At 51.8% G+C, this 11142-nt stretch overlaps 1 protein-coding gene across 1 annotated transcript in view; it reads left to right on the top strand.

Annotated features, from left to right (window-relative positions):
- The first annotated feature begins 223 nt into the window (after positions 1–223).
- CRTAC1 (cartilage acidic protein 1) overlaps positions 224–11142 on the top strand; it is a 134309-nt gene continuing 123390 nt past the window's right edge. Inside the window, exon 1 of the mRNA XM_054581322.1 lies at positions 224–357. The gene's annotated coding sequence lies outside the window, so the exon portion shown is untranslated. The remainder of the gene's footprint in view (positions 358–11142) is intronic.

Raw genomic sequence — 11142 nt, 5'->3', positions numbered from 1 at the left:
CCGCAATCCCGACTCCTAAATCAGCCCGAGGAGGCGCGCCCTCCCCCACCCGGCTCCCCAGGCTCCCCGGGCCGCGATTGGCCGCGCGGGCGCCCCCCACCCCCGGGCCCCGAGCTCCAGCCGCCGTGCCATTGGCTGCGGGGCTCCGCCAGCCTTTACATAAGCCCGGGCGCGCTCGAGTGTAGTTGTATAAAGCGGGCGAGCGGCGTCGGGGCGGGAGGCTCGAGGCCAGCCCGGGACCGGGGCTGGGCGCTGGAAGGCGGCGGCAGCAGAGGCATCCGCGAACGCCCGCACTCCGACGCCCCGGGGAGGTGGGGCTGAGAGAGCCGGAGGAGGGCTCCCAGTGCTGACCTCGGCGTGAGTACCCGCTCCGTTTCCCCAACCCCTCAGACGGAGAAAGTTTCTCCCGCCCTAGGCTCCCCTTCCGATCCGCCCTCAGGGGTGGCGGGGATGCCACCCAGAACCAGGGAAGACAGAAACCGCCAAGGTGGCAGCGGTCTGCTTCCAACTTGCCAAGGGGCTCAGGACTCGACTGGCGCGCAGAGCCTCCCCTGCGGGCTGGGGGCGAGGCGAGAGTGGGGTTGGAGGCGGCAGAGAGGTGGGAGCGGAGGTGTGGGGGCGACAACCCTCACAGCTGGGGGCACGCTGGAGGTCAGCTCCTTGGGAAGGGGGCACCGGGGCTGAAAGGGGGCGGAGCAGGTGAGGAGGAATGTGCTGGGGGTATTGGGGAGTCGCTCAGCCAGGCAGGCTCAGCTCCGGGCCGGGGAAGCTACTGGCCTCGGCCAGGTGCCTAAGCTTCCAGAATGGGAAAGAGCCCTGGGGGGCTGGCGCTCCTTCCCCTGGGAAGCCGATCTCTCCCGCACAGCGCGGGTGGCGGAGAGCTCCGGTAGCCAGCCCCACACGGCGTAGCTGACAGCTGCCTTTGCTGGACCGAGGTGTGGTTTCCTCGCGTCAGCCTGTCTCAGGCAAGCCAGCTTCAGGCATTCCAGGGGAACCGGAGGTCCTCCTCTAACCCCGCGGGGACACAGAGAGGCTTTGGTGGGGCAGCAGGCCAGGCTTGGGGGCTTGCCCAGCAATGCAGCGCGCTTCTTCACAGTACAGTAGTTGGGAGCCCTGGTTAGTCCCAGTTCTGCAGAAACCAACTCAAGAACCCAAAGTCATCCCAGCCATCTCAGAGTGGTGGGGAAATGCTTCTGGGGTTGGGGGGAGCGCGGGCCCCTTCCTCTGGGGATGATTAATAAATATTACTGCTGCTGGTGGTAGAGTATGAACCTAGAGTGGCTTCTGTGCGTCCCAGGAGGTGCTTCAGCTCTCCAGACAGGACACATTCTTAAGACACGCTGAGACACGCTTGAAATGTCTTCTGGGATGGGTGCAGGACTTCCCAAGCGAAGCCATGTGGAAAAGACAGGAAGAGGGTTTCAAGAAAAGGGGACAACTCTGTAGTGCTGTCTTGGGGAGAACTAGTGTAGGAAGAGAGGCGCTATTGATAGGAGACTTTTTGACCCTGATGACCTGGGGCTGGGGATACCCAAGACTGAGTTAGAGAGAATTCAGAGTAACACTGTACCTCATTCTCAGCCATGAGGATGGGGAGATGGAGGATGGGAAAGTGGGAACATGGCGGTTGTTCCAATATGGCCATTGAGGAAGCGTTTTCTCCCCCTCTGACTTGATTAAAAACATCTTTCTGGCAGCAGGTCCTAAAGTTAATTTAAGAGGCATTGAAGAGAGTTTCAGGTCTTGATGCTGGCACAGTGGACCATGATTAGACTATGCCGGTTTCCAGTTGGTACTAAAGGTCTCTGGAGAAGGTCAAGGGCGGGCTTCTCGGTTGGGGCTGCATCCTTCATCTGTACCCATCCCTGAACATAGGTGTGTATGTGTGTTGAACTCCTAGGGTAGCCGCTTCAGCCTGGAGATCTTTTATGGGAGCTATCAATCCATACCCCCAAACTCAGGTCCATCGTTTGCTTGTAGTCAACATTTTTCTGCGACATTTCCCAAGACTTTCTTTCCACTGGCGATTTGTACAGCAAAATACCTGCTGGTTACTCTTTCTACCCTCCTCTCCATATGGGCTGCGCCTGGGGTTCTGAACCCTGATGTTTGTTACTTGGCACCTTGAAGTCTGCTTAAGAGTTCCTATCGCTGTACCAGAGTGCCCCTGTGAATGCGTGGACCAATGGCCTATGTAATCCTCAGTAGTGAGATATAGACTTTTATAGAGAGAGGACCATGGGCCAAGAAATTTGTCCTTTTAAAGAGCTGTGACAGTCTTCTGTCTTCCTTGTTTGCTGATGTGAATGAAACTGTCCTGCAGGCTCCTTGGTGACCGGTAGGGGGCGACAAAGGCACCCAGCTCAGGACCACTGACTTTCTCACTTCTTGCCCTTCATTGGCCATAGTAACTTAATGCTTTAATCAAGCAAAGGCCACAGCCCACAACGGTCACCTTCATGATCGAACCTCTTCTACCACATGCTTGCTGGACTTCAGGTAGTCCTGTGATCTCAGGTGCAATGGGGCATATGCAAATACAACATTCCAAGGAAACAGCTGGTCCTCAGCCCCACTGGCCTTCTAAGATCATTCCTTTGTGTTTGGTGTTGGTGTGCTCTTTGAACTCATTAAGAGCTCATAGAGCCAAAGACCATTAGAGCTGGGAGAGAGAAATCTGGAAGAGCATCTACTAGTCCAACCTTATCTCACCTCCAACACCCACATGCACACTTAATTTACAGATGACAAAACTGAAACCCAATAAAGGCAAGTATCTTGCCCAAGGTCACATAGCTATTTGGTGATAGAGATAGGACTGGATCCTAGGGATTCCTAGTCCTCTACTCAGAGCTCTTTCCACTCCATGACCTGCTTCCTCTTTGCTATGGAGATGGACATGTGTTTCCTGCATGGTAGGTACTCATAATTGCAGACTGATCAGAAATAAGTAAATTAATGAATGTAGTCATTTGCAGAGATTTCCTTCGAATCTGTCATTTAGAGTGAGGCGGTGAAGAATAGATAGAGTTCTTGTAATGTACATATACGAGTAATAGAAATTCCTAATTATTCTTTCCCCTTTCTCCATTATCTTATCTCATTGTTCCAAGTGGTTTTTTTGGGCAGAGGCAGTGTGACTCCAGGGTTCCGCGGACGCGGTCAGGGATGGAGTGCCCAGTTGCTTGCAGCGGTCTTGAAACCCGGGCCTGGAGCTCTTCCCTCTCTCCGCTCCGGCGAGCCGGCGTGGGGCCTCTCTGTCCTGCAGTCACACTGCTGCCTGCAGGGCCTCCAGTACTCAGCTTCTGGGGGTAGAGGACAGCTTCCCACCGGTATTTGCCCATTTCCCCTTCTTGCTGCTCCCAGCTCAAGGTCAGAGTGCTAGAATGTTCTATTTTTGCAAAATCCTTGTGTTAGAGCTTCTTGGGTGACGTGGAAGATACTACCATTTCCACTGCCTTTTTTTTGTTCTATGAATCTGGCTGGCGACATCTGAGCTGGGCCTGGGAAGGAGGTTTGCTGAGTGGCACGTGGGCTGCCCCCTCTGTTTCCTCTCCCACCCTGCTCTTTTGCACAAAACATGAAGCTCCCCTCAGAGCCTCAGCTGACTTGGCAGTGACCCTCAGGAGGAACCAGTGCTGCCACACGAGAATTCCAAGAGGTGGATCCTCTTCTGTCCCTAAGGCTCACCCAGGGGGTGCTTGTTGCCAGGGAAGACGTTTGAGTTTTCTCATCTCCTTCAGGCCCACAGATAAGCTGAATCTTTATCTTCAGGCAGAGGAGAGAGGCAGTAGGATAAGGTGGACCACCAGAGAGCAACAGTTCCTCCTTTAAAAGTCGGGTTATGAGAGGCTGTGCTTGAGATCCACGCCAGCGCACGGCTCTAGCTAAAAAATTGTGCCAGCACTCCCAAAGCTTGGTCTGGTTCTGGGCAAGGCCAGGGGAATATAGTTACATAAAATATAGCTGTAGCACAGGATCTCTGGATTTTTGTTTGAATGGGAGAGAGGATATAGAGTTTGAGAAGTGGCATTAGACACTGAGAAAACAATAAGTCGCCTCTTTCATGAGCCCCACTAGATAACTGACCTTACTCCACTCCCACTGGGATGACAGCCCAGTGCAGTGTAAAGAACACAGGCTTAGAACCTGGATCCCCTGCTTACTGGCTTAAAGACCTTAGACAAACTGCTTAACCTCTGTATGTCTCAGTTTCCTCCTGTGTAAAATGGTGAAGCTGGCAACACTGTGATGAGGGTAGGATAGTGAAGATGAAGGAAGACAGTCTAATATGCCTCTGCCCTTGGTTAACTATACAGAGGTATTTGGTTGGGAGAAGATATTATTGCAGGATCACATTGGGTCTTTCTTTTCCCAGCAAATGAGACCGAGTGTCCAGGTTCGCACATCAGCCTCTGCTCAGAGCAACATCTGGGCTGACGGACAAGGCCTCCTTGGCAGGGCTCCTTCCTTGTCTTCTTCCCTTCCCCCACCTTGGGGCTTTCATTTTGAGGTTTTGCCATGCTTGGGGAAAATAAATTTTACAAGTCGCAGGATAATTCTGAATGTGATGGAAGGCCCTGAGCTATTGATTCCTAAGGAAGGATCTTTGTGCTGGGAGAAGCCTTCCTCGGAGCCCAGTGATTTAAGAGTACTGACAAATCCGTGCTCACCGAGCCTCCTGCAGGCTGCAGATACAGGCTTCCAGGCCAGCTGGGGCTGTGCGAGGGATTTCTGGGGAGCCTGGCTGGTTGCTTAGGGGACATAAACCCATGAACTCTCCTTAGAAAAAAGTATGAAATCAATTGGTTCATTATCACACCAAGCACACCCTGGACCACTTAGGGCATTTAAGAAATGAGAAGCAGGAAAGGGCTGGGAGGTTGTGTTTAAAAAGTGTGCACAAAGGTATGAAGGAGTCATGGAAGAGAAAGGGACGGAAAGATCTTTTCCCACTGAATCACTCATGATCTCGGCCTTACTGAAGTGCTTGGGCAATGACTAGAGGGGTTACTTTGCATCCTAGATATTTGGCTATTTCTGAAGACATTTTTGGTTGTCACAACTGGGGTAAGGAGTGCTATGGGCACGGAGTGGATAGAGGCCGGGGACAAAGCTAAACATCCTCCGGTGCACAGACAGCCCCCGACAAAGAATTGTCTGGCCTAAAATGCCAATAGTGCCAAGGCTGGGAAGCCCTGGGCCGAAAGAGTGTTGCAGCATAGAATCAGCACATGAGGCGGGGGAGGGGTTTGAGAAGTATCCACACCCAACTCTCCCACTTCACAGCTGAGAACCCTGAGATCCAGGGAGGTGAAGATACCAGCCAGGGTCGCACAGCAAGCAAGAGACAGAGCTGGTCTGAGATTGACTTACCCAGACTCCCGCTATAGTTGTGGTGGAGATTAAATGTGAGCTGTGAAAACATTTAGAAAATTATAAAGAGACTATTAATTTTGTTATTATTAAGAATTGGGGGGTTTGGAAAGTTCTATTTCTGGCTATGCCACTGACTCATTGTAGAACACTGGGTGCATCATTCCCCCGCCCCCATGCCTCTCCATGAGCGTGTGTGTGTTGGGGGCTGGTCTTAGAAAACGGTAAATATATTGTAATCACTGTCTTTAGAGAAAAGTCCAAAGATCTGCCCTTCAAAAACCCAGGACACTTTAAAAAAAAAAAGGTAAAAATTTTCCTTGAAAGAAATCGTGTTGACTTCGTAAGAAGCAAAGCATTTGCTTCTTGGAAAAATTCCAGTACCCTAGCCTTGTAAGTTGGTTCCAGCCCAGGAAATCTGATCAACATCCGGAGGAGAAACTGATAGCTCCACAAATGACAAGCGACTAGATTTGTCCCCACTCCCTCTGGGAAGGGGAGGTGGTGACTCCTCTTCCACCCTTTCCTACTCAACCCTCTTGGCCACAGAAGTTCTGCGGGGAACTTCAAGGAGGGATGGGAAGGTGCATTATTAATTAGTAAAACCCTATTTACTTAATGGGCATATACTTAAAGATCTCTTCCAAGGGACATTTTGACATATTACTTTAATTAGCTGCAGAAGAATTGTGAGTGCAGAGAGTGTAAAATGACCCTTGCTGTTGTTTCCAGTTATTCTTATCTTTGTTTGCACCTGACAAAGACAGTGACAAGGTCATAGGAATCACTGCTGAGCTCGGGGTGTCCCAGAGGAAGGACCAGAGGAAGGACCAGAAGAAGGACCGCAGGGACTTTCCTCTCTAACAGTGGCCTCCACCTGCCTGGATAGCAGCCCCGAGTGGCTGTGTCTGGTTGGTAACCCTGCCCTCCTTTGACGGCTGTTCTTAAGGACCCATCATGACACACTAGGAGCCCGAATCCTCCCCACCACCATGGGAAAAGGAACATTTGTAGGATTGGTGGGAGCGGCCTCTGCTGGTGTTTTCATATAAGGCCTATCCCTGGTCTGTCCTCCTTGCCCTCAGGATTGGAGGTAGGAAGTCACTTGAGACTCATGTTACAGAACCAAGGTTACATTGCTTCTTTCCCCAATTGGGAATTGGGGGGGTGGGTCTACTCCATAGATCTCATCCCTGTTCCTCCACGAATGTTCTGCATGTACGGTGCAGGCCTTTTGGCCTCGGGAGGTCAGTCCTTGTAATCAGAGGAGTGGAGCAGAAAGGGCCTTTGCATCACCAGCAGCCTGGGCACCTACACTTTGTCATGCTCCCTTTCACTGTGATCTCTAAGAACAGGCCCTTTTTTGGAAAGCGTAATCATGCACCTCACATCTGAGGAACTATGTATATCCAAAGAGGCTTTTGCAGGTGGGGAAATAAGAGCCCCAGAAAGAGAAATGCTGCTTTGCAAGCAGTGTTGGGGGAAGCACCGTGTCTTTTGCTCTCAGCTATAATCTCAGCACCTAACACAGTGCTTGGCCTGTGGAAGGGATCAGTGGGTGCTCAGTGGGTGAACAAATGAGTAGGTGAATACAGGTGTCCACTCAGGGGTGAAGGTGGTTCTTGGTATTATACTGGATCGCCGAACTGGACTGGGCCAATAAAGCCAGTTTTCCTTCTGCCTCCTTCTTCCTAGAGCTGGCACTTGGAACCAGGGCTCTGTGAACTTCCAAAGGTCCCACTGATCAAGCAAGGAGTTGGGAGCCTGTGCAAGGCCCATCCCATGAGCTGGTGGCCAGCTCTTAGCCTTGTGCAAGGCCAGGCTTCTCTGGGTGCTCACTTCACTTCCTCCCCCACCCCACCAGGCTGCTACAAGGGTGCTCAGTGCAGGCTTCCCTGGTTCTAAATAGGTAAATGATCTTTTGGATTTCCCCTGAAGACTAGGAAGTGGATCGCAGCTTTACAGAAGGATTCCGGGGAGGATGCTTTTAAATAACCAGGTCCACAGTGCATGTTAAATGATTTAGGAAAAAAATCTGACTTGTAGACGCATAGACCTGGAAAAGAACTTCAGAGGTTGTCCAGTGCTGTGCCCCACCCCCACCGCAGGATGTCAGGATCCCCTCTGTGATACTCACTTTTCAGAAGCTCAGCCAGCCTAGTTGTCCTGCACGCTGCTGCCCTAAATCTAAAATGCCCTTTGTAAAACGCAAGTCTGATCATGTCTTGGCCCAACTTCAAAACCTCCCTCACGGTGTGACTCCAGGCTTCTTGCCTTGGCAAAGCAGGCTCTATAGGTCCCAAGAGCTGCCTCCATGCAAGACTCTCCACCTTCTCCTGCGTCCTCCCTTCTCTCTCCCACTCCACAGCCCCCGACACTGTATTACAGCAGCAACAACTGCATCTGTGACATGCACCGATAATGCACTCTGTCACATCCATGCCTTCTATCCGTAAGGCCTCCACCACCTGGAATGCAGCTCCCCTTGGGATCCCCCTTCCCTGTCTCCAGGGGGCCTTTCCTGCCTGCCCTTCCCACCACTCACTGCCTCATGTCTCCTTCCTATGGGCTCTGGCTGGACTTGGCACCTGTTACTACTCTGAGCTTCTCCCCAGTATTGCGACTCGCTCCTGGTAGACTGCAGGCTCTTTAACTTCAGAAGCCATGTCTTATTTATCATTTCCAACCCGGCCTATAGGCGTCTACAAAATGCTTGCAGAATGAATGTGTGTATTACAGTAAACTGAGGGGTTCCGCATTTGAAAAGCAGTATTTAAAAGTCAAAGAACTCCACTAGGTCCCTAGACAAATTAGAAACAGAAGCAAGCTTATTCTTCAAAGTCTTACAGGCCCTTGCATTCCATTCAACATTTGGCAGCTACTCCTGGAAAGGGAGCACCTGGTGGGCCTGGGCCCACCTCCTGAGATGCCTTCATTCATTCAACAAACATTTATTAGCTGTAGTAATAGTCTGATTGTTGCTACTGCTACCTACCATGTATGGGCTTTCTATTTGCCAGACACTGTGCTCAGCACTTGACACTGTCTCATTTCATTTTCCCTTTTACAGACCAGGAAGTCCGAGCAGTTAATAATACTTATTTAGGACTTGCTATGCCTTGTGCATAAGGCTAGGAGACTGCATTTGTCCTCTCACTTTCAGAAACACTATTTCATTAGCCTGCTGGTCTCTGTGGCACCTCCTAGCCTGGGTCCCTTGAGTTTTCATCTGCCTTTTCTGGAGCAGGACCAAGTCTCCTCTCTGCCTGTGTGTAGCTGCAGGCAGTGTCTGGAGCTTTCTCCAGGTAGAGGGAAAGAGAAGGAAACCTTGTATTTTTGTGGTACTGGGGAAGATGCATAGGACAAGGTGGCCCCTGGGAGGTGGGGAGGTGCAGAAGATCTAGCATTTGTCTTCTAGGCTGGCAATGCAGAGGACCAGGATGGGGACAGGCTGGAGAAATGCCAGTGACTAATGCCAGTGACTAATGCCAGTGACTGAGGCATTTGAATGTACACTCCGTGGGAACAAGGACTTTATTTTGTTCTCGCTGTTTTCCTAGGATTCAGAATAAAGTCTGGCATAGAGGAGGTACGCAAGAGTATAAAATGAATGAATGAATGAATGGCACCCTCCCTCTGTCTCTCCGACTTGGGCCATGGCATCTGCTTCCAGCCCTGCCCTCCGTGGCCTCGTTCGCACCCCGCTGCTGCACCGTTCTTTCCTACACACCACTCCTGCCAGGTCATTTTCTTACCCTTCTGACTATTGTCTCTTGCGAGGCCTCCACAGCCCGTTCCAGCCTCCTTAGCCACACTCCTCCCACCAGCTATCCTGCCCCTGTCTCGTGCTCCGGCTGCGCGGAGCCTCACTGAACTGCACAAGCCTGCTCAGCCACCATCCACATACTGGCCCCTCGGCCTGGATCACTTTCTCCACCTTATCTCTCTGGCCAGCTTACCACCGCCTCTCTCATGCCTGCCCCAGCTGCCCCAGGCAGAGGTGCTTGCTCCTTCCACTGTCTTCTCATCTCACATGGTTTAAGACAAGATTGGTGCAGTGAGGGAAACTGTTTAGTGTCCAAGTACACCAATTCTGGAGCGAGACGGCTGAGGCACAAATCCCAACTCTATCTTGTACTAGCCGTGTGACCTTGGGCAACTTACTTGACCTCTTTGTACCTTAGTTTTCTCATCTATAAAATGGGGGCAAAGTAGTACCTCCCTCACAAAATCACTATGAGGATTAAGTGAGATCATCTACTTGAAGGGTCAGAGTGATGCTTGGCACCAGCAGCAGGGGTTATTATTACTATCCATTGCTCTCTTAGTACTTGTTACATGAAATAGTCCTCATGTAGTACTTGTGAGGTGAAATTGCAGTAAAAATCCCTGTTTGCCTTGTGTACAGGGTCCCATGAGTTCGGCTAAAGAGTGACACACTCAGCTCTGAGATTTAGGAGGGGAGCTCTGTTAGCCGTGTGGAGGTGGGGTGAGATGAGGGGGAGCCGTTGGCCAGTATTGCTGTTGTCCAGGCGAAGGACAGAGGGGCAAATCCCAGGCAGTGGAGGCAGAGAGACAGGGCAGTTTTGAAAGAGATTCATGAAGCAGAATTGACTCAGTGAACCAGTGGTTGTGAGGAATGAGGAAGACGCAAGAAGCAAAGATGACAACCAGCTTTCCAACCTGAGTGGCAGTGTTGGGATTTGAAGGGACCCAGGGCGTAGCATCCCACTTCCCTTCAGATTCAGGATCAATGGACAGAGAGAAAGAGGGAGGGAGAAGGGAGGAGAGAGGCAGGGCTCAGGCAGATGGAGATTAAAATGCATCATTACAGATACAGCTGTTTGGAAGGCCAGACTCTGGAGAGTGGTCCAAGGGGCCTGCTGCTGTCCCTGGACCTGCCACTGCATCCCTCCTGGTGGGCAGGGGCCAGGGCTGGCCCTGTCTGGCCAAGACCAGCACAAGACAGAGAGTGGCCTCTGCAGGGAGGCAGGTCCAGAAAGGGGTCTCCATGCCCAATTCTTCCACACTGACCAATCTGATGAGTCCCCGCTCCTGCCCTGGGGAGAAAGGTGTGGGAGAAGGAGGGACGCCAGAATGTTACACTAATCCGGAGTCTCTCAGTCTCGACATTATTGACATTTGGGGCCGGACAGTCCTTTGTAGTGGGGGCTGTCCTGTGCATTGTAGGATGTTCGGCAGCATCCCTGGCCTCTACCCACGAGATGCCAGTAGCTCTCCCTTCCCTGGCTGTAACAGCCAAAAATGTGTCCAGACGCTGACAGGTGTTTGGGAGGTAGAAGAGGGAGAACAAAACCATTCCTGGTTGAGAGCCACTGCACTCATCTAATGAAACTCCCTCTGGATGGAAACCTGAGGAGTGGGAAATGAAGGCTTCTTTCTAAGCCTTGTCCCAGGAAGCAGGGCCTTTAAATAGGCAGAGCTAGAAGGGTAGATCGGGGGACAGCTGGGTCCTCCAGACCTTTGAGGCATCCACTCTCTGCCTTCACTTCCATCTCCTGGCCTTCCTGTCCAGCGAACTTCTTAGCATCCTTTGAGGTTTAGCTACAGCCCTCCCTCTAGGAAGCATTCCCCAGTGCTCCTCCCAGCTAATTTGGATACCTGTGTGCTCCCTTCTCCACAGCACCCCTCACCCTCTGTTGCAAATGTGGACTTGCTTTCCCCCTGTGACCCCAGTGCTGCTGAGCACAATCCCCCAGCTCATCGGGGGTCCTCAGGAAGTGTCACTGAGGGTGAATGAGCCTG

The sequence above is a fragment of the Pteronotus mesoamericanus genome, unplaced genomic scaffold (assembly GCF_021234165.1).
Source record: "Pteronotus mesoamericanus isolate MK-2021 breed Mesoamerican mustached bat unplaced genomic scaffold, CSHL_Meso_final contig_657, whole genome shotgun sequence".
Lineage (NCBI taxonomy): Eukaryota > Metazoa > Chordata > Mammalia > Chiroptera > Mormoopidae > Pteronotus > Pteronotus mesoamericanus.
The sequence above is the reverse complement of the archived record's forward strand: the minus strand, read 5'-3'. Positions and strand labels throughout refer to the sequence as shown.